This window comes from Anomaloglossus baeobatrachus, unplaced genomic scaffold, assembly GCF_048569485.1.
Source record: "Anomaloglossus baeobatrachus isolate aAnoBae1 unplaced genomic scaffold, aAnoBae1.hap1 Scaffold_165, whole genome shotgun sequence".
In the NCBI taxonomy this organism is placed as follows: Eukaryota; Metazoa; Chordata; class Amphibia; order Anura; family Aromobatidae; genus Anomaloglossus; species Anomaloglossus baeobatrachus.
Genome location: NW_027441935.1, coordinates 224,907 through 250,045, shown reverse-complemented (window position 1 = coordinate 250,045; position 25,139 = coordinate 224,907). Strand labels below are relative to the sequence as shown.

At 58.4% G+C, this 25,139-nt stretch overlaps 1 long non-coding RNA gene and 2 other non-coding genes across 3 annotated transcripts in view; all 3 read left to right on the top strand.

Moving 5' to 3' along the window:
* Positions 1-25,139, top strand: part of LOC142260691 (uncharacterized) — a 69,771-nt gene that overhangs the window by 30,136 nt on the left and 14,496 nt on the right. Inside the window, exons 2-3 of the long non-coding RNA XR_012728682.1 lie at positions 7,313-7,362; positions 14,983-15,032. This is a non-coding gene — a long non-coding RNA (uncharacterized LOC142260691). The remainder of the gene's footprint in view (positions 1-7,312; positions 7,363-14,982; positions 15,033-25,139) is intronic.
* Positions 1,707-1,860, top strand: LOC142260695 (5.8S ribosomal RNA). Its single transcript, XR_012728686.1, has one exon. It is a non-coding gene; the product is annotated as a 5.8S ribosomal RNA (ribosomal RNA).
* On the top strand, positions 9,338-9,491 carry LOC142260693 (5.8S ribosomal RNA). Its single transcript, XR_012728684.1, has one exon. It is a non-coding gene; the product is annotated as a 5.8S ribosomal RNA (ribosomal RNA).

Sequence of the window (25,139 nt, the reverse complement as noted above, 5' to 3'; positions counted from 1 at the left end):
AAGGGAACCGAGGGTCCGACAGAGAAAGCTGGTTTAAAAATAAAAGGGAGAGATGGCGCGAGAAACCCATGACGGAGGAAAAAGGGGAGGCCCCCTCGCGCTCTGCGCCCCTTTCCCCATCCCGTCGGCAGCTGGGCCCACCGCTGCAAAAGCCACGGGAGGCGAAAAGAAAAGCAGAAAAAAAGTCCGTTGAGGTATGGGCGCGAGGGCGGGGGGAGGACTACGCTGGTAGGGCGACGCCGACACGGCCAGGCCAAGCATCTGGGAGACCTCTGAGTCGCCTGGTCGCGGTGGACCCTGAAAGCCAGCCCCCTCTCCCGTCAACCCCGCGCCCTTCCGCCGGTCGGGTTGAGGACCCCCGCGGCGGAGGCGGGACTAAGCCAGATGGAAGAGCCGCATCAGGCGACCCCGGTGGCCAGTCTCCTCGCTTCTGCGTCTCGCCGGGTGGCTTCTGGATGCCCTTCCGCTCCGGGCCTGCCTGTGGACCGACGACCCCTTGCGCGTGTGGAGGTGGGACTAAGCCAGATGGAGGAGCCGCACCAGGTCGTCATTGCCTCAGCCCCGCCCGTTCCCCAAGCGGCCCATCGCGGGTCGCCCCGGGAGCGGCGGGCTTTTGGTGGGGTGTTGCCCGTGGCGTCCCCCTGAGGCCAGTCTCCTCGCCTTCGCGTTCCGCCCGGGGAGCTTCTGGTCGTCCGTGCGGCTTTTCCGTATGGGCTCCCTTCTGCGGTGCCCTCCCTTCTGCTGAGCGGGTCGGCCTTCCGCCGACCTCGCGTCCTCCTTGCCACCTCCCCGAACACACCGCGCATTCTCTGGGTGCTCCCCCGCGTCTCCCTCTCTCTGTCACGGTCTCTCTGCCGTCTCCCCGACCTCGACGCGTCCACCTCTTCGCCTCTCTGGAGCGTCGCTCAGGCGCCGACGGGCTACCTGGTTGATACTGCCAGTAGCATATGCTTGTCTCAAAGATTAAGCCATGCATGTGTAAGTACACACGGACGGTACAGTGAAACTGCGAATGGCTCATTAAATCAGTTATGGTTCCTTTGATCGCTCCAAGCCATTGACTCGGACAACTGTGGTAATTCTATAGCTAATACGTATAAACGAGCACTGACCGCCAGAGATGCGTGCATTTATCAGACCAAAACCAAGCCGGGGTCCCGGGCGTGGCGTCGGGACGGTCCTCCGTAAAAGTCGTAACAAGGTTTCCGTAGGTGAACCTGCGGAACGATCATTAACGAGAGAGCGAGGAGCGGCCCGCGCCGTCTCGCCCAGCGACCCCCCACTCCAAGGAGGTGTGGGGCCGGAAGCTCACGGTTCTCCTCTCGTCCCCTGATGCGGGAGCGGAGGGAACCCGACTTCCGCCCCGCTGGCGCTCCCTGCGCGGCAGGGGACGGCACGCGGAGGGGGTCCCTTCCCTCCCGTCGCCCACCCGCCGCAGGAAACGAAACAACCTGCGCGTCGAAGGCCGTCCCGGGTACCGCTCGCCCGCGTGAGCCCGCACCCCGCTCCGGGGTCGGGACCGGGCGGTAGGTCGAGAAGCCACGAGCCCTTCTCTGTTACCCTCCCCGTCAGAGGTAGGGGCGGCGGAGGCCGAGCGCCCGGGACAACAGAGCCCCCTTCCTGAGCGGAACACCCCCCGTCCCACGTCTGTTTTTTTACGCCTTTGCGGCCGACCAACGTTATCCAGAGAAAAAAAAAACGAGCGAGACTCTTAACGGTGGATCACTCGGCTCGTGCGTCGATGAAGAACGCAGCTAGCTGCGAGAATTAGTGTGAATTGCAGGACACATTGATCATCGACACTTCGAACGCACCTTGCGGCCCTGGGTTGCTCCCGGGGCTACGCCTGTCTGAGGGTCGCCCCTCCGTCGATCGCCTCCACGGCGCTGCTGGGATTCAGAAGGAAGAGGAAGGGGGGTCCCAGACCTCTCCCCCGTCTCCTTGCGTCCCGCTAAAGCCAGACCTGCCCCCGCCCCGGGAATCGGGAGAGCGCGGCGAGGCTGTCTGTGGCAACACAGGGCTACCTCCGGTCACTCCCCCCCGTAAGACGGCGAGGGCGGAATGGCGTGGTCCGTGGAGAAAAGAGGCTGAAGGGATAGAAAACGACCGCCCGACGTGACGCGTCGTTTCTCTTTCCCGCCCGGCCTCCGCCCTCTCCGGGACTCTGACTCGACTAAAGACCTCAGATCAGACGTGGCGACCCGCTGAATTTAAGCATATTACTAAGCGGAGGAAAAGAAACTAACCAGGATTCCCTCAGTAACGGCGAGTGAAGAGGGAAGAGCCCAGCGCCGAATCCCCGTCTGCCCGGCGGGAAATGTGGCGTACGGGAGACCGGACCACCCCGGCGTCGCTCAAGAGCCCGAGTCCTTCTAATACTGGCCCCAGCCCGCGGACGGTGGTAGGCCGGTAGCGGCCCCTGGCACGGCGGGACCAGGTTTCCCCGGAGTCGGGTTGTTTATGAATGCAGCCCAAAGCGGGTGGTAAACTTCATCTAAGGCTAAATACCGGCGCGAGACCGATAGCGGACAAGTACCGTGAGGGAAAGTTGAAAAGAACATTGAAGAGAGAGTTCAAGAGGGCGTGAAACCACTAAGACGTAAACGGGTGGGGTCCGTGCGTTCCGCCCGGAGGATTCAGCCAGGCGGGCTCTGGTCGGCCGCCCCGGGTTCCCGCGCTACTTCCCACCCCGGCTCGCCTGGCGGGCCGCCTTCACCCGTCCCCTCTTGGGGGGGCGGGGTGGGCGCCGCCGGCCACAGGCGAAGGGGGCGGACTAGGCCCGGGCGGCTCCGGTCCCCGCAGAGTGCATTTCCTCCGCGACGGTGCACCGCGACCGGCTCCGGGCCGGCTGTGAAGGCCTCAGGGGCGGAAGGAGGCCGAAAGGTTGCGCTTGCGCTCTCGGGCACGGGGCTCACGCCCTCCCGGCGTTACATCCCCCTCTCGGCAGAAGCAGTCGCCCGGGGCTGAGGGAGACGACCGCCTCGGCGACCTCTTCCGGAACCGCTCTGCCCTCCCCATCCCCCCGTCGCCCGGACGGCGCGTCTCCCTCTCTGGGGGGAGGCTGTCGGTCGGAGGCAGTGGTTCCGCGGGGGGGAAGTGGGTCTCGGCGACGGAGGAAGGGGGCCCCCCGCTTCCGGCGCAGTGCCGCCGCTGCGGGAGGGCTTGCCGACTCCCCCCCTTAGGGGGGGAGGCGGTCGCCAGGGGTCCGCGGCGATGTCGGCGACCCACCCGGCCTGTCTTGAAACACGGACCAAGGAGATTAACACACGCGCGAGTCCGAGGGCTCGACACGAAACCCCGTGGCGCAATGAAAGTGAAGGCCGGGACGCCTAGGCCGAGGTGGGATCCCGCTGCCCGCTCCGGGGGGTTTACAAAGGCGGGCGCACCACCAGCCCACTTCGCCCGCTCCGTCGCAGGCACGCCCGGGCAGGACGAAGCCAGAGGAAACTCTGGTGGAGTTCCGCAGCGGCCCTGACGTGCAAATCGGTCATCTAACCTGGGTATAGGGGCGAAAGACTAATCGAACCATCTAGTAGCTGGTTCCTTCCGAAGTTTCCCTCAGGATAGCTGGCACGCTCCAGAGACCCAGTTTTATCCGGTAAAGCGAATGATTAGAGGTCTTGGGGCCGAAACGATCTCAACCTATTCTCAAACTTTAAATGGATAAGAAGCCCGGCTCGCTGGCCTGGAGCCGGGCGTGGAATGCGCGCGCCCAGTGGGCCACTTTTGGTAAGCAGAACTGGCGCTGCGGGATGAACCGAACGCCGGGTTAAGGCGCCCGATGCCGACGCTCATCAGACCCCAGAAAAGGTGTTGGTTGATATAGACAGTAGGACGGTGGCCATGGAAGTCGGAATCCGCTAAGGAGTGTGTAACAGCTCACCTGCCGAATCAACTAGCCCTGAAAATGGATGGGGCTGGAGCGTCGGGCCCATACCCGGCCGTCGCCGGCAGTCGACGCCCGAGGAGGCTAGGCTGCGACGAGTAGGAGGGCCAGCGTGGTGAGCGCTGAAGTCCCGGGCGAGGGCCCGGATGGAGCCGCCGCGGGTGCAGATCTTGGTGGTAGTAGCAAATATTCAAATGAGAACTTTGAAGGCCGAAGTGGAGAAGGGTTCCATGTGAACTGCAGTTGAACATGGGTCAGTCGGTCCTAAGCGATCGGCGAGCGCCGTTCCGAAGGGACGGGCGATGGCCTCCGTCGCCCTCGGCCGATCGAAAGGGAGTCTGGTTCAGATCCCTGAACCCAGAGCGGCGGAGACGGGCGCCCCGCCGCCTTCCCCCTCCCCACTAAACAAAGGGGGAGGGGGTAGCATGGGCGCCCAGAGCGGCAACACAAACGATCCCGGAGAAGCCGGCGGGAGCCCCGGGGAGAGTTCTCTTTCCTTTGTGAGAGGCAGGGCGCCCTGGAACGGGTTCGCCCCGAGAGAGGGGTCTGAGCCTTGGAAAGCGTCGCGGTTCCGGCGGCGTCTGGTGAGCTCTCGCTGGCCCTTGAAAATCCGGGGGAGTTGGTGTAAATCTCGCCCTGGGCCGTACCCATATCCGCAGCAGGTCTTCAAGGTGAAATACCTCTCGATGTTGGAACAATGTAGGTAAGGGAAGTCGGCAAGTCAGATCCGTAACTTCGGGATAAGGATTGGCTCTAAGGGCTGGGCCGGTCGGGCCCGTCCGCGCGACCTCCGGCCTGCCCTCAGCCGCCCGCTCCCCGTCCTCCGTGCTGGGCCTGCGAGGGCCCACGCGTGGGGCGTCGAGCGGGGACGGGCGGCCGGCTAGGCACAGTCGGGCGGGGGGGTCCAGGCGGGCGGCGGTGATGACTCTGACCCCGCCGACACATTGTAAGATATATTGTAGCGTGTAAAGCAGGCTTTACTGGTTGCTATGGGAATCTGAGTGGTATCTAGGGTCCATTGGTCGTCTTGTAAACAAACCAGCGCAGATGGTCAGTGAACACGTTATCCTCAGCGACCAATCACCTCACTGCTTTCACTTTCTCACCAGCCCTGTAGTTAAGGCAGTTGAAATCTGATCGGTTGCCATGGTACCTTCCTCCATATTCTCTATTATAGATGGAAAGAGGAGAGACCTGCTCCACCATGATATCGTAAGGGTGCACACAGAGTCGGGACCTACCCCAGAGACCACTGCACCCCAAATTCAGGACTATCCCGCTGGAGCTGGGCCCTTCCAAACCCCCTCTCTTGTTTACCTTATATCTTATGAACATCAAACACACAGGCCTCCGACCCGTCACAGTTGCCATAGCCATCGCTTCTTCTAGAAGTCGTCACCTCACCCCGCCGTCCACTGGAGTCGGGCACGCTCATTTTGTAACCCTCTTTTGCTCCTGTAGCAGAAGCTCTTAAGGGTCACCCATACTGGCGAAATAAAATCAAAAATTGCAAAAACGTGTTCCAAATTGGGCAAAAACATCCCGCCTCTTGTTATGTGGTGATATCGGTGATGACTGAGACAGTCCCCGACATATTACCTTACTGATGTGAGGGATACAGTGGCACAGAAATATCGGTGACCCACAGGTGCCGCCAAAATGGCTCCCATCCATCAAGGTCCTATTCAGATGCCAGTGCGCTTTCTCTGGCAGTTGATGCTCATTTTGGATGTAACCAATGCCACAAAAGTAGTAAATTGTCAAAAAATCTCTCAAAAAATGCAAAAAAGATGCAAATTACAAAATAAGTATGGTAATTTGCAGAAGACCGCACATTTGGCAAAACCTAGGACCTCCAATTATATGGTGACATTGGTGATGGCTGAGAGTCCCTGACATAACGCTTGCCATTAGTTTGGCAGGAGATGCAGATTTGGTGCTGAAATTTATACACCAAATTACTGCACAAAATCTGCACAGAAAAACATGTTTTGGCAGGAAAAAAGTAGCTGAAAAAAAACACTCTTTTTATTGCATTTGCACGTTTTTTCACATGCTTTTTTCCATGCGTTATTTAGTCATAGCGACTGCAGTGGTTCAGGCACTCGTGATCGCCGCCAGGTCTCCGAGTGAGTTTACAGCTGGGACCCGACTCTCGCTGCCAGGAGCAATGCCTGCGCCGCTCACAGCAGTATGATCGCAGCATTCAGGAGGCAGGGGGAGGAATTGCTTAACTCTCCCTGGCGATCAGGTCCCTGTAATGCGATCACAGGAACCCAATCGCTGCCATGGTAACCCTGGGTTGTCACCATGATGACCCCGGGTTACTGAGGTATGGATCGCCTCACAGACCAGGCTACCTATGTCACCGGAGTTCCCTGAAGCAAAGTCCCGCCGTAAAGACCGCAAGATGAGAAAATGTCTGCTAACACTGGCTCTGTGGACTAGATGCAGGGACCCTGGTGACATCACATGGTGACCCAAGTTCATGCCATTGGATTTGCAGGAAATCCCAGTGATACGCTGGCATGAACTCGATTCACCTTGTGACCTTACCGGACTTCCTTGGAACAAGGTCCTACAGTAAAGACCGGGAGATGAGGAAATGGCTGTAGGGAACCGCAGTGGCGTCAAAAAAGCACACAAAAACGCACAAAAAAGCATGCGTTTTTTCCTACATTTTTCACTGACTCCATTGAAGTCAATTGGTGATAAAAAGTAGGAAAAAACGCAGAAACAATTGACATGCTGCTTCTTTTTTCAACATCAAAAACGGCAAGGAAATAAAAAGCAACATGTGCACAGCAAGTCAGGATTCTCATAGACTTTGCTGGGATGATTTTATTTGCTTTTATTAATTAAAACAAGCAAGGAAAAAGCATGAAAAATGCAACGTAGGGTAGTTTCTCAAATCCAGATGATGGATATCACAACCGTAACATGTGTATCCAGCACCAATCTCTACAGTACATTCATAGGCACCAGGACCCGGCTGCAGAAACGGATCTTCTCCCTTTACTTCACAGCACCAACTCACTGACCAAACGTGTGGCTTATTGTCCTCCCTCTCCTGGGTTCAGACCAATTGATGGGCAGAAGTGCTTATACCTGCCCCCTTAGACATTTGTTTTTCCTGTACCTTCAAGTATGAAGGAGGACAGTCTCTGGCCAGTTTGCAGGATTGTGTATTAGGGAGGCCCCTTGCAAAGGAACAATAGACACGCAAGCCCCCCAGACAATGAATCCTACTTCAAGCCTGATTACATTAAGGTCCATGGAGGCCAACTAGGAAAAACACATTTATTTACAACCCCTTCCCCCTTCAAATTGTGTACCTTGAACTGACGAGCAAGCAATCTCAAATAAAAATTCTATAACAACAAGAGTGATGTAACCGGCTCATCTGATTTCCTTTGTGTCTTTCAGACCAGCATCAGTATGCAAAAGCGGAATTTCAGAGTGAGGGGCTTAATAAGGTAATGTCCCCCACTATAATGTATGGGGTGTATGAATCTTCTGGGTATTCCCATATGTAAACATTGACTTTTTACATTTTAATAGTAACGGATTGTTAAACCCTGAATAGTCCAATCCTGTAGTGATTGTAGGGAGACGACGGAGGTGCGGAGGGTGCGGTGCGGGTCCCTCGTGAAGCAGGGTGTGGGGAAGCGTCCCCACCGGGCCTGCGTACACCTTCCACGGTACCTGAACGTCCTCCCCGAGGCGGCTCGGAAAAGGGGCAGAAGCGAGAGTCGGAACGAGAAGGGAACCGAGGGTCCGACAGAGAAAGCTGGTTAAAAATAAAAGGGAGAGATGGCGCGAGAAACCCATGACGGAGGAAAAAGGGGAGGCCCCCTCGCGCTCCGCGCCCCCTTCCCCATCCCGTCGGCAGCTGGGCCCACCGCTGGAAAAGCCACGGGAGGCGAAAAGAAAAGTAGAAAAAAAAAGGCCGTTGAGGTATGGGCGCGAGGGTGGGGGGAGGACTACGCTGGTAGGGCGACGCCGACACGGCCAGGCCAAGCATCTGGGAGACCTCTGAGTCGCCTGGTCGCGGTGGACCCTGAAAGCCAGCCCCCTCTCCCGTCAACCCCGCGCCCTTCCGCCGGTCGGGTTGAGGACCCCCGCGGCGGAGGCGGGACTAAGCCAGATGGAGGAGCCGCATCAGGTGACCCCGGTGGCCAGTCTCCTCGCTTCTGCGTCTCGCCGGGTGGCTTCCGGATGCCCTTCCGCTCCGGGCCTGCCTGTGGACCGACGACCCCTTGCGCGTGTGGAGGTGGGACTAAGCCAGATGGAGGAGCCGCACCAGGTCGTCATTGCCTCAGCCCCGCCCGTTCCCCAAGCGGCCCCTCGCGGGTCGCCCCGGGCTTTTGGTGGGGTGTTGCCCGTGGCGTCCCCCTGAGGCCAGTCTCCTCGCCATCGCGTTCCGCCCGGGGGGCTTCTGGTCGTCCGTGCGGCTTTTCCGTATGGGCTCCCTTCTGCGGTGTCCTCCCTCTGCTGAGAGGGTCGGCCTTCCGCCGACCTCGCGTCCTCCTTGCCACCTCCCCGAACCCACCGCGCATTCTCTGGGTGCACCCCCGCGTCTCCCTCTCTCTGTCTCTCTGCCGTCTCCCCGACCTCGACGCGTCCACCTCTTCGCCTCTCTGGAGCGTCGCTCGGTCGCCGACGGGCTACCTGGTTGATACTGCCAGTAGCATATGCTTGTCTCAAAGATTAAGCCATGCATGTGTAAGTACACACGGACGGTACAGTGAAACTGCGAATGGCTCATTAAATCAGTTATGGTTCCTTTGATCGCTCCAAACCATTGACTCGGACAACTGTGGTAATTCTATAGCTAATACGTATAAACGAGCACTGACCGCCAGAGATGCGTGCATTTATCAGACCAAAACCAAGCCGGGGTCCCGGGCGTGGCGTCGGGACGGTCCTCCGTAAAAGTCGTAACAAGGTTTCCGTAGGTGAACCTGCGGAAGGATCATTAACGAGAGAGCGAGGAGCGGCCCGCGCCGTCTCGCCCAGCGACCCCCCACTCCAAGGAGGTGTAGGGCCGGAAGCTCACGGTTTTCCTCTCGTCCCCTGATGCGGGAGCGGAGGGACCCCGACTTCCGCCCCGCTGGCGCTCCCTGCGCGGCAGGGGACGGCACGCGGAGGGGGTCCCTTCCCTCCCGTCGCCCAACCGCCGCAGGAAACGAAACAACCTGCGCGTCGAAGGCCGTCCCGGGTACCGCTCGCCCGCGTGAGCCCGCACCCCGCTCCGGGGTCGGGACCGGGCGGTAGGTCGAGAAGCCTCGAGCCCTTCTCTGTTACCCTCCCCGTCAGAGGTAGGGACGGCAGAGGCCGAGCGCCCGGGACAACAGAGCCCCCTTCCTGAGCGGAACACCCCCCGTCCCACGTGTTTTTTTACGCCTTTGCGGCCGACCAACGTTATCCAGAGAAAAAAAAAACGAGCGAGACTCTTAACGGTGGATCACTCGGCTCGTGCGTCGATGAAGAACGCAGCTAGCTGCGAGAATTAGTGTGAATTGCAGGACACATTGATCATCGACACTTCGAACGCACCTTGCGGCCCCGGGTTGCTCCCGGGGCTACGCCTGTCTGAGGGTCGCCCCTCCGTCGATTGCCTCCGCGGCGCTGCTGGGATTCAGAAGGAAGAGGAAGGGAGTTCCCAGACCTCTCCCCCGTCTCCTTGCGTCCCGCTAAAGCCAGACCTGCCCCCGCCCCGGGAATCGGGAGAGCGCGGCGAGGCTGTCTGTGGCAACACAGGGCTGCCTCCGGTCACTCCCCCCCGTAAGACGGCGAGGGCGGAACGGCGTGGTCCGTGGAGAAAAGAGGCTGAAGGGATAGAAAACGACCGCCCGACGTGACGCGTCGTTTCTCTTTCCCGCCCGGCCGCCGCCCTCTCCGGGACTCTGACTCGACCTCAGATCAGACGTGGCGACCCGCTGAATTTAAGCATATTACTAAGCGGAGGAAAAGAAACTAACCAGGATTCCCTCAGTAACGGCGAGTGAAGAGGGAAGAGCCCAGCGCCGAATCCCCGTCTGCCCGGCGGGAAATGTGGCGTACGGGAGACCGGACCACCCCGGCGTCGCTAAAGAGCCCGAGTCCTTCTAATACTGGCCCCAGCCCGCGGACGGTGGTAGGCCGGTAGCGGCCCCTGGCACGGCGGGACCAGGTTTCCCCGGAGTCGGGTTGTTTATGAATGCAGCCCAAAGCGGGTGGTAAACTCCATCTAAGGCTAAATACCGGCGCGAGACCGATAGCGGACAAGTACCGTGAGGGAAAGTTGAAAAGAACATTGAAGAGAGAGTTCAAGAGGGCGTGAAACCACTAAGACGTAAACGGGTGGGGTCCGTGCGGTCCGCCCGGGGGATTCAGCCAGGCGGGCTCTGGTCGGCCGTCACGGGTTCCCGCGCTAATTCCCACCCCGGCTCGCCTGGCGGGCTGCCTTCACCCGTCCCCTCTCGGGGGGCGGGGTGGGCGCCGCCGGCCACAGGCGAAGGGGGTGGACTAGGCCCGGGCGGCTCCGGTCCCCGCAGAGTGCATTTCCTCCGCGACGGTGCACCGCGACCGGCTCCGGGCTGGCTGTGAAGGCCTCAGGGGCAGAAGGTGGCCGAGCGGTTGCGCTTGCGCTCTCGGGCACGGGGCTCACGCCCTCCCGGTGTTATATACCCCTCTCGGCAGAAGCAGTCGCCCGGGGCCGAGGGAGACGACCTCCTCGGCGACCTCTTTCGGAACCGCCCTGCCCTCCCCATCCCCCCGTCGCCCGGACGGCGCATCTCCCTCTCTGGGGGGAGGCTGTCGGTCGGAGGCAGTGGTTCCGCGGGGGAGAAGCGGGGCTCGGCGACGGAGGAAGGAGGCCCCCGCCGCCGTGCCGCCGCTGCGGGAGGGCTTGCCAACTCCCCCCCTTAGGAGGGGAGGCGGTCGCCAGGGGTCCGCGGCGATGTCGGTGACCCACCCGGCCTGTCTTGAAACACGGACCAAGGAGTCTAACGCACGCGCGAGTCCGAGGGCTCGACGCGAAACCCCGTGGCGCAATGAAGGTGAAGGCCGGGGCGCCCCGGCCGAGGTGGGATCCCGCCGCCCGCTCCGGGGGGTTTACTAAGGCGGGCGCACCACCAGCCCGCTTCGCCCTCTCCGTCGGGGAGGTGGAGCACGAGCGCGCGCGATAGGACCCGAAAGATGGTGAACTATGCCCGGGCAGGACGAAGCCAGAGGAAACTGGTGGAGTTCCACAGTGGTCCTGACGTGCAAATCGGTCGTCTAACCTGGGTATAGGGGCGAAAGACTAATCGAACCATCTAGTAGCTGGTTCCCTCCGAAGTTTCCCTCAGGATAGCTGGCACGCTCCAGAGACCCAGTTTTATCCGGTAATGCGAATGATTAGAGGTCTTGGGGCCGAAACGATCTCAACCTATTCTCAAACTTTAAATGGTTAAGAAGCCCGGCTCGCTGGCCTGGAGCCAGGCGTGGAATGCGCGCGCCCAGTGGGCCACTTTTGGTAAGCAGAACTGGCACTGCGGGATGAACCGAACGCCGGGTTAAGGCGCCCGATGCCGACGCTCATCAGACCCCAGAAAAGGTGTTGGTTGATATAGACAGTAGGACGGTGGCCATGGAAGTCGGAATCCGCTAAGGAGTGTGTAACAGCTCACCTGCCGAATCAACTAGCCCTGAAAATGGATGGCGCTGGAGCGTCGGGCCCATACCCTCCCGTCGCCGGCAGTCGACGCCCGAGGAGGCTAGGCTGCGATGAGTAGGAGGGCCGTCGCGGTGAGCGCTGAAGTCCCGGGCGAGGGCCCAGACGGAGCCACCGCGGGTGCAGATCTTGGTGGTAGTAGCAAATATTCAAATGAGAACTTTGAAGGCCGAAGTGGAGAAGGGTTCCATGTGAACTGCAGTTGAACATGGGTCAGTCGGTCCTAAGCGATCGGCGAGCGCCGTTCCGAAGGGACGGGTGATGGCCTCCGTCGCCCTCGGCCGATCGAAAGGGAGTCTGGTTCAGATCCCTGAACCCAGAGCGGCGGAGACGGGCGCCCCGCCGCCTTCCCCCTCCCCCCTAAACAAAGGGGGAGGGGGTGGCATGGGCGCCCAGAGCGGCAACACAAACGATCCCGGAGAAGCCGGCGGGAGCCCCGGGGAGAGTTCTCTTTCCTTTGTGAGAGGCAGGGCGCCCTGGAACGGGTTCGCCCCGAGAGAGGGGTCCGAGCCTTGGAAAGCGTCGCGGGTCCGGCGGCGTCTGGTGAGCTCTCGCTGGCCCTTGAAAATCCGGGGGAGTTGGTGTAAATCTCGCCCTGGGCCGTACCCATATCCGCAGCAGGTCTCCAAGGTGAACAACCTCTGGCATGTTGGAACAATGTAGGTAAGGGAAGTCGGCAAGTCAGATCTGTAACTTCGGGATAAGGATTAGCTCTAAGGGCTGGGCCGGTCGGGCCCGTCCGCTCCCTCCGCGCGACCTCCGGCCTGCCCTCAGCCGCCCGCTCCCCGTCCTCCGCGCTGGGCCTGCGAGGGTCCACGCGTGGGGCGTCGAGCGGGGACGGGCGGCCGGCTAGGCACAGTCGGGCGGGGGGGTCCAGGCGGGCGGCGGTGACGACTCTGACCCCGCCGACACATTGTAAGATATATTGTAGCGTGTAAAGCAGGCTTTACTGGTTGCTATGGGAATCTGAGTGGTATCTAGGGTCCATTGGTCGTCTTGTAAACAAACCAGCGCAGATGGTCAGTGAACACGTTATCCTCAGCGACCAATCACCTCACTGCTTTCACTTTCTCACCAGCCCTGTAGTTAAGGCAGTTGAAATCTGATCGGTTGCCATGGTACCTTCCTCCATATTCTCTATTATAGATGGAAAGAGGAGAGACCTGCTCCACCATGATATCGTAAGGGTGCACACAGAGTCGGGACCTACCCCAGAGACCACTGCACCCCAAATTCAGGACTATCCCGCTGGAGCTGGGCCCCTCCAAACCCCCTCTCTTGTTTACCTTATATCTTATGAACGTCACACACACAGGCCTCCGACCCGTCACAGCTGCCATAGCCATCGCTTCTTCTAGAAGTCGTCACCTCACCCCGCCGTCCATTGGAGTCGGGCACGCTCATTTTGTAACCCTCTTTTGCTCCTGTAGCAGAAGCTCTTAAGGGTCACCCATACTGGCGAAAACAAATCAAAAATTGCAAAAATGTGTTCCAAATTGGGCAAAAACATCCCGCCTCTTGTTATGTGGTGATATCGGTGATGACTGAGACAGTCCCCGACATATTACCTTACTGATGTGAGGGATACAGCGGCACAGAAATATCGGTGACCCACAGGTGCCGCCAAAATGGCTCCCATCCATCAAGGTCCTATTCAGATGCCAATGCGCTTTCTCTGGCAGTTGATGCTCATTTTGGATGTAACCAATGCCACAAAAGTAGTAAATTGTCAAAAAATCTCTCAAAGCATGCAAAAAAGATGCAAATTACAAAATAAGTATGGTAATTTGCAGAAGACCGCACATTGGGCAAAACCTAGGACCTCCAATTATATGGTGACATTGGTGATGGCTGAGAGTCCCTGACATAACGCTTGCCATTAGTTTGGCAGGAGATGCAGATTTGGTGCTGAAATTTATACACCAAATTACTGCACAAAATCTGCACAGAAAAACACATGTTTTGGCAGGAAAAAAGTAGCTGAAAAAAACCACTCTTTTTATTGTATTTGCACGTTTTTTCACATGCTTTTTTCCATGCGTTATTTAGTCATAGAGATTGCAGGGGTTCAGGCACTCGCGATCGCCGCCAGGTCTCCGAGTGATTTTACAGCTGGGACCCGACTCTCGCTGCCAGGAGCAATGCTTGCGCCGCTCACAGCAGTATGATCGCAGCATTCAGGAGGCAGGGGGCGGAATCGCTTAACTCTCCCTGGCGATCAGGTCCCTGTAATGCGATCACAGGAACCCAATTGCTGCCATGGTAACCCTGGGTTGTCACCATGATGACCCCGGGTTACTGAGGCATGGATCGCCTCACAGACCAGGCTACCTATGTCACCGGAGTTCCCTGAAGCAAAGTCCCGCCGTAAAGACCGCAAGATGAGAAAATGTCTGCTAACACTGGCTCTGTGGACTAGATGCAGGGACCCTGGTGACATAACATGGTGACCCAAGTTCATGCCATTGGATTTGCAGGAAATCCCAGTGATACGCTGGCATGAACTCGATTCACCTTGTGACCTTACCGGACTTCCCTGGAACAAGGTCCTACAGTAAAGACCGGGAGATGAGGAAATGGCTGTAGGGAACCGCAGTGGCGTCAAAAAAGCACACAAAAACGCACAAAAAAGCATGCGTTTTTTCCTACATTTTTCACTGACTCCATTGAACTCAATTGGTGATAAAAAGTAGGAAAAAACGCAGAAACAATTGACATGCTGCTTCTTTTTTCAGCATCAAAAACGGCAAGGAAATAAGAAGCAACATGTGCACAGCAAGTCAGGATTCTCATAGACTTTGCTGGGATGATTTTATTTGCTTTTATTAATTAAAACAAGCAAGGAAAAAGCATGAAAAATGCAATGTAGGGTAGTTTCTCAAATCCAGATGATGGATATCACAACCGTAACATGTGTATCCAGCACCAATCTCTACAATCCATTCATAGGCACCAGGACCCGGCTGCAGAAACGGAACTACTCCCTTTACTTCACAGCACCAACTCACTGACCAAACGTGTGGCTTATTGTCCTCCCTCTCCTGGGTTCAGACCAATTGATGGGCAGAAGTGCTCATACCTGCCCCCTTAGACATTTGTTTTTCCTGTACCTTCAAGTATGAAGGAGGACAGTCTCTGGCCAGTTTGCAGGATTGTGTATTAGGGAGGCCCCTTGCAAAGGAACAATAGACACGCAAGCCCCCCAGACAATGAATCCTTCTTCAAGCCTGATTACATTAAGGTCCATGGAGGCCAACTAGGAAAAACACATTTATTTACAACCCCTTCCCCCTTCAAATTGTGTACCTTGAACTGACGAGCAAGCAATCTCAAATAAAAATTCTATAACAACAAGAGTGATGTAACCGGCTCATCTGATTTCCTTTGTGTCTTTCAGACCAGCATCAGTATGCAAAAGCGGAATTTCAGAGTGAGGGGCTTAATAAGGTAATGTCCCCCACTATGATGTATGGGGTGTATGAATCTTCTGGGTATTCCCATATGTAAACATTGACTTTTTACATTTTAATAGTAACGGATTGTTAAACCCTGAATAGTCCAATCCTGTAGTGATTGTAGGGAGACGACGGAGGTGCGGAGGGTGCGGTGCGGGTCCCTCGTGAAGCAGGGTGTGGGGAAGCGTCCCCACCGGGCCTGCGTCTGTGTCGCCCTGGGCAAGCCAGGGGACACAGGTCACGCACCACCACACCCCCCATCCCAGGTAGGCACACCTAAGCTGAACCACAAATCCTTGTTGCCTTCCTCCAGAGGCTGATGATTCACACCAGGGGGTGGGCCAGGCGGTTGGCTCCGCCCACCAAGGAGATCACAGCTCTGGAGGCAGGAAGTACCAGGCAGTTGAGCTCAGGGCGAGCTTGTGTAAACAAGATTAGCCCAGGGAGGGCAAGTGTAAACAACGAAGTGAAAGTAAAGAAAGGAAAGTGGCAAAGGAGGAAAGCAAGTGTGTGACAGAGAGAGAAGCCTGAGGTCCAGCTTTGTGTAGGGCCAGAACAGCAAGGTCAGCAACGGCGGTGACTGTCTGGAGAGGGACAGTTCGGAAGTTCCTGGAAGGACCCCGTTGGCTGTGTGCCCGGTGGTCTGGAGCAGTGTTCCGAAGGACAGTCAGCACCAGGGCAGGGGCCTCTCGGACCCCGGCAAGGCTAGGAGTCGCCAAATTTGCCGAATCCGTCAGTGACGGGGACGTAGCTCTCCCAACAACCAAGACCCGACAGAAGGCAACAGCCCAACCCGTACAACGGAGACACCGCCACCGCCAGGGCACCAGTCTCCGAGGGCCAGCGCCTGCGGGCAAAGTGTAGTGCTCCTCCGGCCCAGCTTGAAGCCGGGGAGCGGGTTACCGGTGGGGACCCATCGCAACCAACCGTACATACAGGTGCAAGGAAAAGGGACATCACCGTCACCTATCTGGGAAGCAAAGCAGCCGTCTGTGGGACCGTCCTACCAGCCGTTTGGTTTACCGTACAAACTGTGTCCGTGTCTCAGGCTGAGTGAGTACCACCGTGCCGCAAGGCACAGCGCTGCCCCCGCGTCCCTGCGCCCACCAGGCCCTGCACCTCACAAGCCATCACCGGGCCCCGGGATCACCAACCCCTACCCACGGAGGGGCAACACAACACCTGGCTGCTCCACATCACCATCCCCGGGATCCCCGTATTAAGCAGCGGTGGTGCTACCAATCACCACAACCGTGGGTGGCGTCACGGACATTATCCCAACACCCCAAACCCCCCTTTAACTCACGGGCGAGGAGCGCCGCTCGAGAAACCCCCGGGATCCGGTCCACGGCTCGAGCCACCACTGAGCAGCCGGACCCGAGCAGAAGGGGTGAGCGCGGTGTGCTGACACCCTCCTCCCCGCCCGCGACAACTTGGCGTCACGAACAGGATCTTACCGCTCTGCCGTCTGGTAGAGGTGCGCCTTGTTACCGCCGGAGGTATCCGGCAGGAACATTTCAGAAGCCGCCATCTTTGGCGCGAAAAGTTCCCGCTCGAGCGTCTTCTCGAGCAGTAGAGGCGCGAAGGCCAAAACCCCGCCCCGAGAGAGGAGGGGCCGGAAAGAGCTAAGGGGGACGGAAACAAGATGTCTGCGCCCGACGGAGCCGCTGGAGGAGCGGTGGCCGCAGCCGCAGCGGCACCCGTGGATGGGAATGGACCTGCCCAGGTCCCGGCCGTACCGGCGGGAGGTGCCGCGGCCCCCACGCTCGCTCAGGTCATGCCGTTTTCCTTGCCCTATGCGCCCGGAGCTGCCTGGCTACCGCAGTATGACGGGAAACCGGATGCCCTACAGGCCTTCCGGAAAAAGCTTAACCCGTTGCTAGAGCTGTACCCCCTGACTGATAAGCAACGTGCAGCGATAGTGCTAGGCCAGTTAACCGGAGCGGCGGAGCAGGAAGCGGAGACCTGGGCTCTCTGTAGCCACCATCTTTGAGAAGCTACAGACTGCCTTCGAGACCCGGACTGAAGCTGAGCTGAGGATGCAGTTTTACCAGTGCCGGCAACGAGCTGGGGATAGCATTCGGGACTATGCTCTACGTCTGCAGACCGCCCTCCGCACGCTGAAGCGGGCGAATCCTATTAATGAGGCGGATAGCAACAAGATGTTAGTGGAGCAATTTGCACAGGGGATGAGGTCCCCTGAGGACCGTAAGCAACTCCGGCTGTGGGCCCTGGAACACCCTGATGTGGACTTTGCTGTGTTAAAGGAGCGGGCCATTAAAGCACTACAGCCCCCAGCAACCGAAGGTCTGGAACCCGCCCCGTGGCCCGTTGAGACGGCTCCCGTTGTGGCGGCCTCAGCCAAATCAACCGCTCCAACATCTGCAGCCCCGAGCAGCACAGTGGAAGAACTGGCAGCCCAGGTCCGTCGCATGGACGGAGACCTTGCCAAAATCCTGGCTGCACTGCAACCTCTGACCAGACCTCAGCCTCCAGCACAGATCCAGCTTGTTGACAGTCCCGAGGATGTTCCCTGGATGCAGCGGAAAAGTGCTAACAACCCGCGGAGCAGACCCCCAATCTGCTACAAGTGCCGTAAGCCGGGACATTACTACCGACAGTGCCCGTTAAACGAGCAACCCCTGGGGCCCCGGGCCAATCCTCAGGAGTAGAACATCGTGGCCCCCCGGACTGGCGGGACCGATATATCGGGGCCCGCCCTATCATCCCCGTGGCTGTGGACGGCATACCAGTGATGGCTCTCTTGGACACTGGATCACAGGTAACTACCATACCGTACACGTTGTACCAGCGGTATTGGGCCGTAGATGAACTGGCGCCCCCAGACAATAGTATAACATTGATTGCTGCTAATGGACTTCCATTGACCCAGGTGGGGTATAAACAAGTAGCTATGACAGTGGGGCAAGCCGAACTGCAACACCAGGGTATGATTGTGATCATGAATGAACCCAGTGATCATAACCCGAAAATAGTGCTGGGAACCAATGTGATGGAGCACTGCATGGATGATGTGTTAACCCTATTACAACAGTTGGCCGCCACGGCGGCAGGGAGCCGGCAGAGGGCTGTGCAGCGTGAGATCCGGGCCCTGATGTACCGCCAGCATGTAAGCTCAACAGGAGGGGAGATTGGTGGAGTGAGAGTGATGGATGTTGCTCTATTGACTGTGCCCCCTGGGAGCGAGATGATGATCTGGTGTAGGGCAGCAGTAGGGTCTCAGGGGCGTGACTACCCTGCAATGATGGAGCCCCTGCCTTCCGAGCACTGGCCCACTGTAATGGCCGCCCGAGGGGTGGTGGATGTGAAGAAAGGGAGAGTGCCTGTGAGAGTGCTGAACTGTGGAGAGGAAGAAGTCAGGCTTTCCCGGTATGCCACCATTGCCAAGCTGCTCACCTTGGACCCTCACACTATCCAGGAAACCAGTCCATCTACACCCCCACCTACCACCAGCACTTCCCCACACCAGGGGGAGACAAAGGAGTGGCATCAACAGCTACATGTAGGCACTGATGACACCCCCACACATCACAGGGCAGGGGTATACAGGGTGGTGCAGGAGTATGAACAGGTTTTTAGTAAGCACCCCCTAGACTTTGGGCAGATTAAGGGGGTCCAACATCACATCCCCACCGGTGAACATCCCCCTATCAAAGAGAGGTATAGACCTATTCCCCCTGCATATTACCAGTGTGCCAAGGATATGTTGAGGAATATGAAGGAGGCAGGGGTTATTCGGGACAGCTGTAGTCCCTGGGCCGCTCCGTTGGTGCTGGTCAAGAAGGATGGTACCATGCGGATGTGTGTGTACTACCGGAAGATCAACCAGATAACCCATAAAGATGCCTATCCATTACCTCGGATTGAAGAGTCTTTGGCTGCGCTGAGAACTGCAAACTACTTCTCGACCCTTGACCTCACCAGCGGATACTGGCAAGTGGCTGTGGCCCCAGAAGATCGGGAGAAAACCGCTTTCACCACCCCGATGGGGCTATGCGAATTCAATAGTATGCCGTTCGGGCTGTGTAACGCCCCAGGAACCTTCCAACGGCTGATGGAGTGCTGTCTGGGACATCTAAACTTCGAGACCGTCCTGTTGTACTTGGATGATGTGATTGTTTATTCCCAGACGTACGAAGCCCATCTGGAGCACCTGGCCGAGGTTTTCGCGTCCTTTGCCAAGTATGGGATGAAATTGAAGCCCTCTAAGTGTCACCTGCTGAAACCCAGAGTGCAGTACCTGGGGCACGTGGTGAGTGCAGATGGTGTTGCCCCTGACCCTGAGAAGATTACTGCCATCCAGAGCTGGCCGAGGCCAACTACGGTGAGGGAAGTAAGGCAGTTCCTGGGCCTGGTGGGGTACTACCGGCGCTTTATCAAGGGATACACGAAGATGGCGGCCCCCATGCAAGACCTCCTCGTGGGACAGACCAAAGGTGGTAGACCCGTTGGAGCCCCACTGTCGTGGGAGGACAAGCATGAGGAGTCCTTTTGCCAGCTGAAGGCGGCCTTGACCGGAGAAGAGGTCCTGGCATACCCTGATTATGGGCGCCCGTTCATCCTCCACACGGATGCCAGTAACGTGGGGCTAGGAGCGGTCCTATCCCAGGTCCAGGATGGAAAGGAGAAGGTGATCGCCTATGCTAGCCGAAAACTCCGGCCGACCGAAAGGAACCCTGAGAACTATAGCTCCTTCAAGCTCGAGCTATTGGCATTGGTGTGGGCTATCACGGAGCGGTTCCGCCACTACCTGGCGGCAGCAACATTCACCGCGTTTACGGACAACAATCCGCTGACGCACCTGAACACGGCCAAGTTGGGCGCGCTGGAGCAGCGGTGGGTAGCCCGGCTAGCCAATTATGATTTCACCATTAAGTACCGGGCCGGGCGCGTCAACATCAATGCGGATGCACTCTCCCGGATGCCCCATCTGTCAGAAGAGGGGTGCGAGGATGACGACCTCGAGGAGATTGAGTTGCCTGCGTTTCACCAGCCGCCTACCGAGAGGGTACAAGTACATCAGCAACGAGTGGATCTGGACCCACGGCCCAATCAAGAGTGGCAAGAAGCTCAGGATCAAGCGCCGGCTGTTCGCCTTGTCAAGACTCTGGTGGAACAAGGTGCTACGGGAATAGACCCTGCCGCCCCAGCCGAAGCCCAACGCTTGTGGAAGGAACGTAAACGGCTTTACCTACACCAGGGGAAGCTGTACCGTGAGCTGATCAACCCGAAGACCCATGAGAAAATATGCCAGTTGGTCATTCCTCAAGCTGACGTTGCCACTGTCCTGCGGGCATACCATGATGGTGCTGGCCACTTCGGGTGGAAGAAGCTGGAGATGCTGTTGAGGGAGCGGTTCTATTGGAGTGGGATGCGTGAATCGGTGGAAGCCTGGTGCCGGGAGTGCGGTCCTTGTACGCTAAGGAGAAAGGACGAGACTAGCCAGAGGGCACCCTTACATCCAATAGTCACCCATCAGCCGCTGGAATTGGTCGCCGTAGACCATGTCAAGCTCACCCCTAGCCGAAGTGGGTACACCTATGCATTGACCATGGTAGACCACTACTCAAGATTTATGGTGGTAGTCCCCGTTAAGGACCTAACTGGTCGAACTGCTGCTCGGGCGTTCCAGGCTTATTTCTGCCGGCCCCATGGATACCCAGAAAAGGTGCTGACTGACCAAGGCCCGGCCTTTGAAGCAGAGGTGTTCCACGAATTCTGCCAGTTGTATGGCTGCAAGAAGATCCGGACCACTCCTTACCACGCCCAGACCAACGGCATGTGCGAGAAAATGAACCACCTGGTCCTGGGGCTTCTCAAGACGCTACCACTGGAAGAACGGAACCTGTGGCCGGAAAAGCTACCCAACCTGGTCGATATGTACAATAATATCCCCTCTAGCTCGACGAAGTGCACCCCAGCGTATCTGATGAGGGCTCGGCCCGGCCGCCTGCCGGTGGATCTGGAGATGGGATTGGAGGCCCCCGAAGCACTCCCTTCGACGGTGGAGTGGGAAAGCCGGAGGAGAGCACAATACCGGCAAATCCAGGAGTATGTGGAGAAAAACCTCAGTCGAAGTCGAGAACAGCAGGAGCACCGGTTCAATCAGAAGGCGTCCGCGGATCCTTTCCAGCCAGGGGATGTAGTGCTGAAACGGAAGAGGAAAACACACAAGCTGGATGATCAGTGGGAGCAAGTCCCTTATGTCATACAACCCACAGAATGGGAAGATGGGAAGGCCTACCAGATCAGTCGTGACCAAGGGGGCACCCTGGCCACAGTTTCCCGGGACCATCTCAAAAGGTGCCCTCCAGCGTTGAGGGCAGAGGCTGAAGTACCGGTTCCTCCACCAGCGGAGAAGGCAGCAGAGGTAATCCACACGGTAATGGGTGACTTCCCAGCAAACTGGCCTACACAGAACGGCGCGGTGATTCTTCCAGTGATACTGTTCCCACAACCCGTGGATGAAGGAGTAGTGGAAGTGGTTAACCGTGAGCCAGAACCAGTGCCAGTGCCCAGGGATGAACCTGTACCCAGCTCTCCTACGCCCCCGCCTGCTCCACACTATAGCCGGGAGGAGGAATCGATTGTTCCCTCTACCCCACTGTCTAGCACCACTGACACCGGGCCCCGAAGGTCCACCCGTTCCAACCTAGGTAGACCTCCACTTAGGTACAGGGAGACCGTTCTGTAAGAAAAAGGGGTCAGGGAATGTAAAGAGTGCTTGTTTGAGTGGAAAAGTTTGAAAAGTTTAAAAGTTGAATGATAAGAAGAAAAATGATTACCGAACAGTAACCTGATTTGCTTTTGTGATTAGCAACCGGCTGGAGCCGGCACCGTTGTCCCCGTGGGGACCGTTTAAAAAGTTGTTTTGCATGGAGGACTATCCATGGACAAGCCCGTGAACTTGCAGGGCAACCACAGACGTTAGTGGCTTGTAAATATGTTGGTTACCGTTACCGTTTTCCGCAGGCCGCCTCCGGAGAGGCAGGTTGGAGGGAGGGCCCTGAGCAGAGCAGGCCAGGGCCCAGCCACCAAAGGAACCGGTGGCTACCCTCTGGAGGGCAAGGACAGATCCCGCTCGGGTACCGTGTGCTGGACTGTGGGTCAAGGGGTGCTGCCTGGGCTTTAGGGGCAGCATCAGGGCCAGGTTACTTGGGTGGGAGAGAGCGGAAACCGTAACCGTAAACCGTTGAAACGTTAAAGTAAAATGTGCCTCCCGTAAGGGAAGATTGTTGAAAATGTTATGTTTAACCCTGTTACCCCTTTTACAGAAAAATAAAACCGGTGTAGGACGGCAGCCCACGGACGGTCTGCGTTTTGCTAAGGGGGAATGTGTCGCCCTGGGCAAGCCAGGGGACACAGGTCACGCACCACCACACCCCACATCCCAGGTAGGCACACCTAAGCTGAACCACAAATCCTTGTTGCCTTCCTCCAGAGGCTGATGATTCACACCAGGGGGTGGGCCAGGCGGTTGGCTCCGCCCACCAAGGAGATCACAGCTCTGGAGGCAGGAAGTACCAGGCAGTTGAGCTCAGGGCGAGCTTGTGCAAACAAGATTAGCCCAGGGAGGGCAAGTGTAAACAACGAAGTGAAAGTAAAGAAAGGAAAGTGGCAAAGGAGGAAAGCAAGTGTGTGACAGAGAGAGAAGCCTGAGGTCCAGCTTTGTGTAGGGCCAGAACAGCAAGGTCAGCAACGGCGGTGACTGTCTGGAGAGGGACAGTTCGGAAGTTCCTGGAAGGACCCCGTTGGCTGTGTGCCCGGTGGTCTGGAGCAGTGTTCCGAAGGACACTCAGCACCAGGGCAGGGGCCTCTCGGACCCCGGCAAGGCTAGGAGTCGCCAAATTTGCCGAATCCGTCAGTGACGGGGACGTAGCTCTCCCAACAACCAAGACCCGACAGAAGGCAACAGCCCAACCCGTACAACGGAGACACCGCCACCGCCAGGGCACCAGTCTCCGAGGGCCAGCGCCTGCGGGCAAAGTGTAGTGCTCTTCCGGCCCAGCTTGAAGCCGGGGAGCGGGTTACCGGTGGGGACCCATCGCAACCAACCGTACATACAGGTGCAAGGAAAAGGGACATCACCGTCACCTATCTGGGAAGCAAAGCAGCCGTCTGTGGGACCGTCCTACCAGCCGTTTGGTTTACCGTACAAACTGTGTCCGTGTCTCAGGCTGAGTGAGTACCACCGTGCCGCAAGGCACAGCGCTGCCCCCGCGTCCCTGCGCCCACCAGGCCCTGCACCTCACAAGCCATCACCGGGCCCCGGGATCACCAACCCCTACCCACGGAGGGGCAACACAACACCTGGCTGCTCCACATCACCATCCCCGGGATCCCCGTATTAAGCAGCGGTGGTGCTACCAATCACCACAACCGTGGGTGGCGTCACGGACATTATCCCAACACCCCAAACCCCCGTTTCACTCACGGGCGAGGAGCGCCGCTCGAGAAACCCCCGGGATCCGGCCCACGGCTCGAGCCACCACTGAGCAGCCGGACCCGAGCAGAAGGGGTGAGCGCGGTGTGCTGACACCCTCCTCCCCGCCCGCGACACGTACACCTTCCACGCTACCTGAACGTCCTCCCCGAGGCGGCTCGGAAAAGGGGCAGAAGCGAGAGTCGGAACGAGAAGGGAACCGAGGGTCCGACAGAGAAAGCTGGTTTAAAAATAAAAGGGAGAGATGGCGCGAGAAACCCATGACGGAGGAAAAAGGGGAGGCCCCCTCGCGCTCCGCGCCCCCTTCCCCATCCCGTCGGCAGCTGGTAGGGCGACGCCGACACGGCCAGGCCAAGCATCTGGGAGACCTCTGAGTCGCCTGGTCGCGGTGGACCCTGAAAGCCAGCCCCCTCTCCCGTCAACCCCGCGCCCTTACGCAGGTCGGGTTGAGGACCCCCGCGGCGGAGACGGGACTAAGCCAGATGGAGGAGCCGCATCAGGCGACCCCGGTGGCCAGTCTCCTCGCTTCTGCGTCTCGCCGGGTGGCTTCCGGATGCCCTTCCGCTCCGGGCCTGCCTGTGGACCGACGACCCCTTGCGCGTGTGGAGGTGGGACTAAGCCAGATGGAGGAGCCGCACCAGGTCGTCATTGCCTCAGCCCCGCCCGTTCCCCAAGCGGCACCCTCGCGGGTCGCCCCGGGAGCGGCGGGCTTTTGGTGGGGTGTTGCCCGTGGCGTCCCCCTGAGGACAGTCTCCTCGCCTTCACGTTCCGCCCCGGGGGCTTCTGGTCGTCCGTGCGGCTTTTCCGTATGGGCTCCCTTCTGCGGTGCCCTCCCTCTGCTGAGCGGGTCGGCCTTCCGCCGACCTCGCGTCCTCCTTGCCACCTCCCCGAACCCACCGCGCATTTTCTGGGTGCTCCCCCGCGTCTCCCTCTCTCTGTCGTCTCCCCGACCTCGACGCGTCCACCTCTTCGCCTCTCTGGAGCATCGCTCGGTCGCCGACGGGCTACCTGGTTGATACTGCCAGTAGCATATGCTTGTCTCAAAGATTAAGCATGTGTAAAGTACACACGGACGGTACAGTGAAACTGCGAATGGCTCATTAAAATCAGTTATGGTTCCTTTGATCGCTCCAAACCATTGACTCGGACAACTGTGGTAATTCTATAGCTAATACGTATAAACGAGCACTGACCGCCAGAGATGCGTGCATTTATCAGACCAAAACCAAGCCGGGGTCCCGGGCGTGGCGTCGGGACGGTCCTCCGTAAAAGTCGTAACAAGGTTTCCATAGGTGAACCTGCAGAAGGATCATTAACGAGAGAGCGAGGAGCGGCCCGCACCGTCTCGCCCAGCGACCCCCCACTCCAAGGAGGTGTGGGGCCGGAAGCTCACGGTTCTCCTCTCGTCCCCTGATGCGGGAGCGGAGGGAACCCGACTTCCGCCCCGCTGGCGCTCCCTGCGCGGCAGGGGACGGCACGCGGAGGGGGTCCCTTCCCTCCCGTCGCCCACCCGCCGCAGGAAACGAAACAACCTGCGCGTTGAAGTCCGTCCCGGGTACCGCTCGCCCGCGTGAGCCCGCACCCCGCTCCGGGGTCGGGACCGGGCGGTAGGTCGAGAAGCCTCGAGCCCTTCTC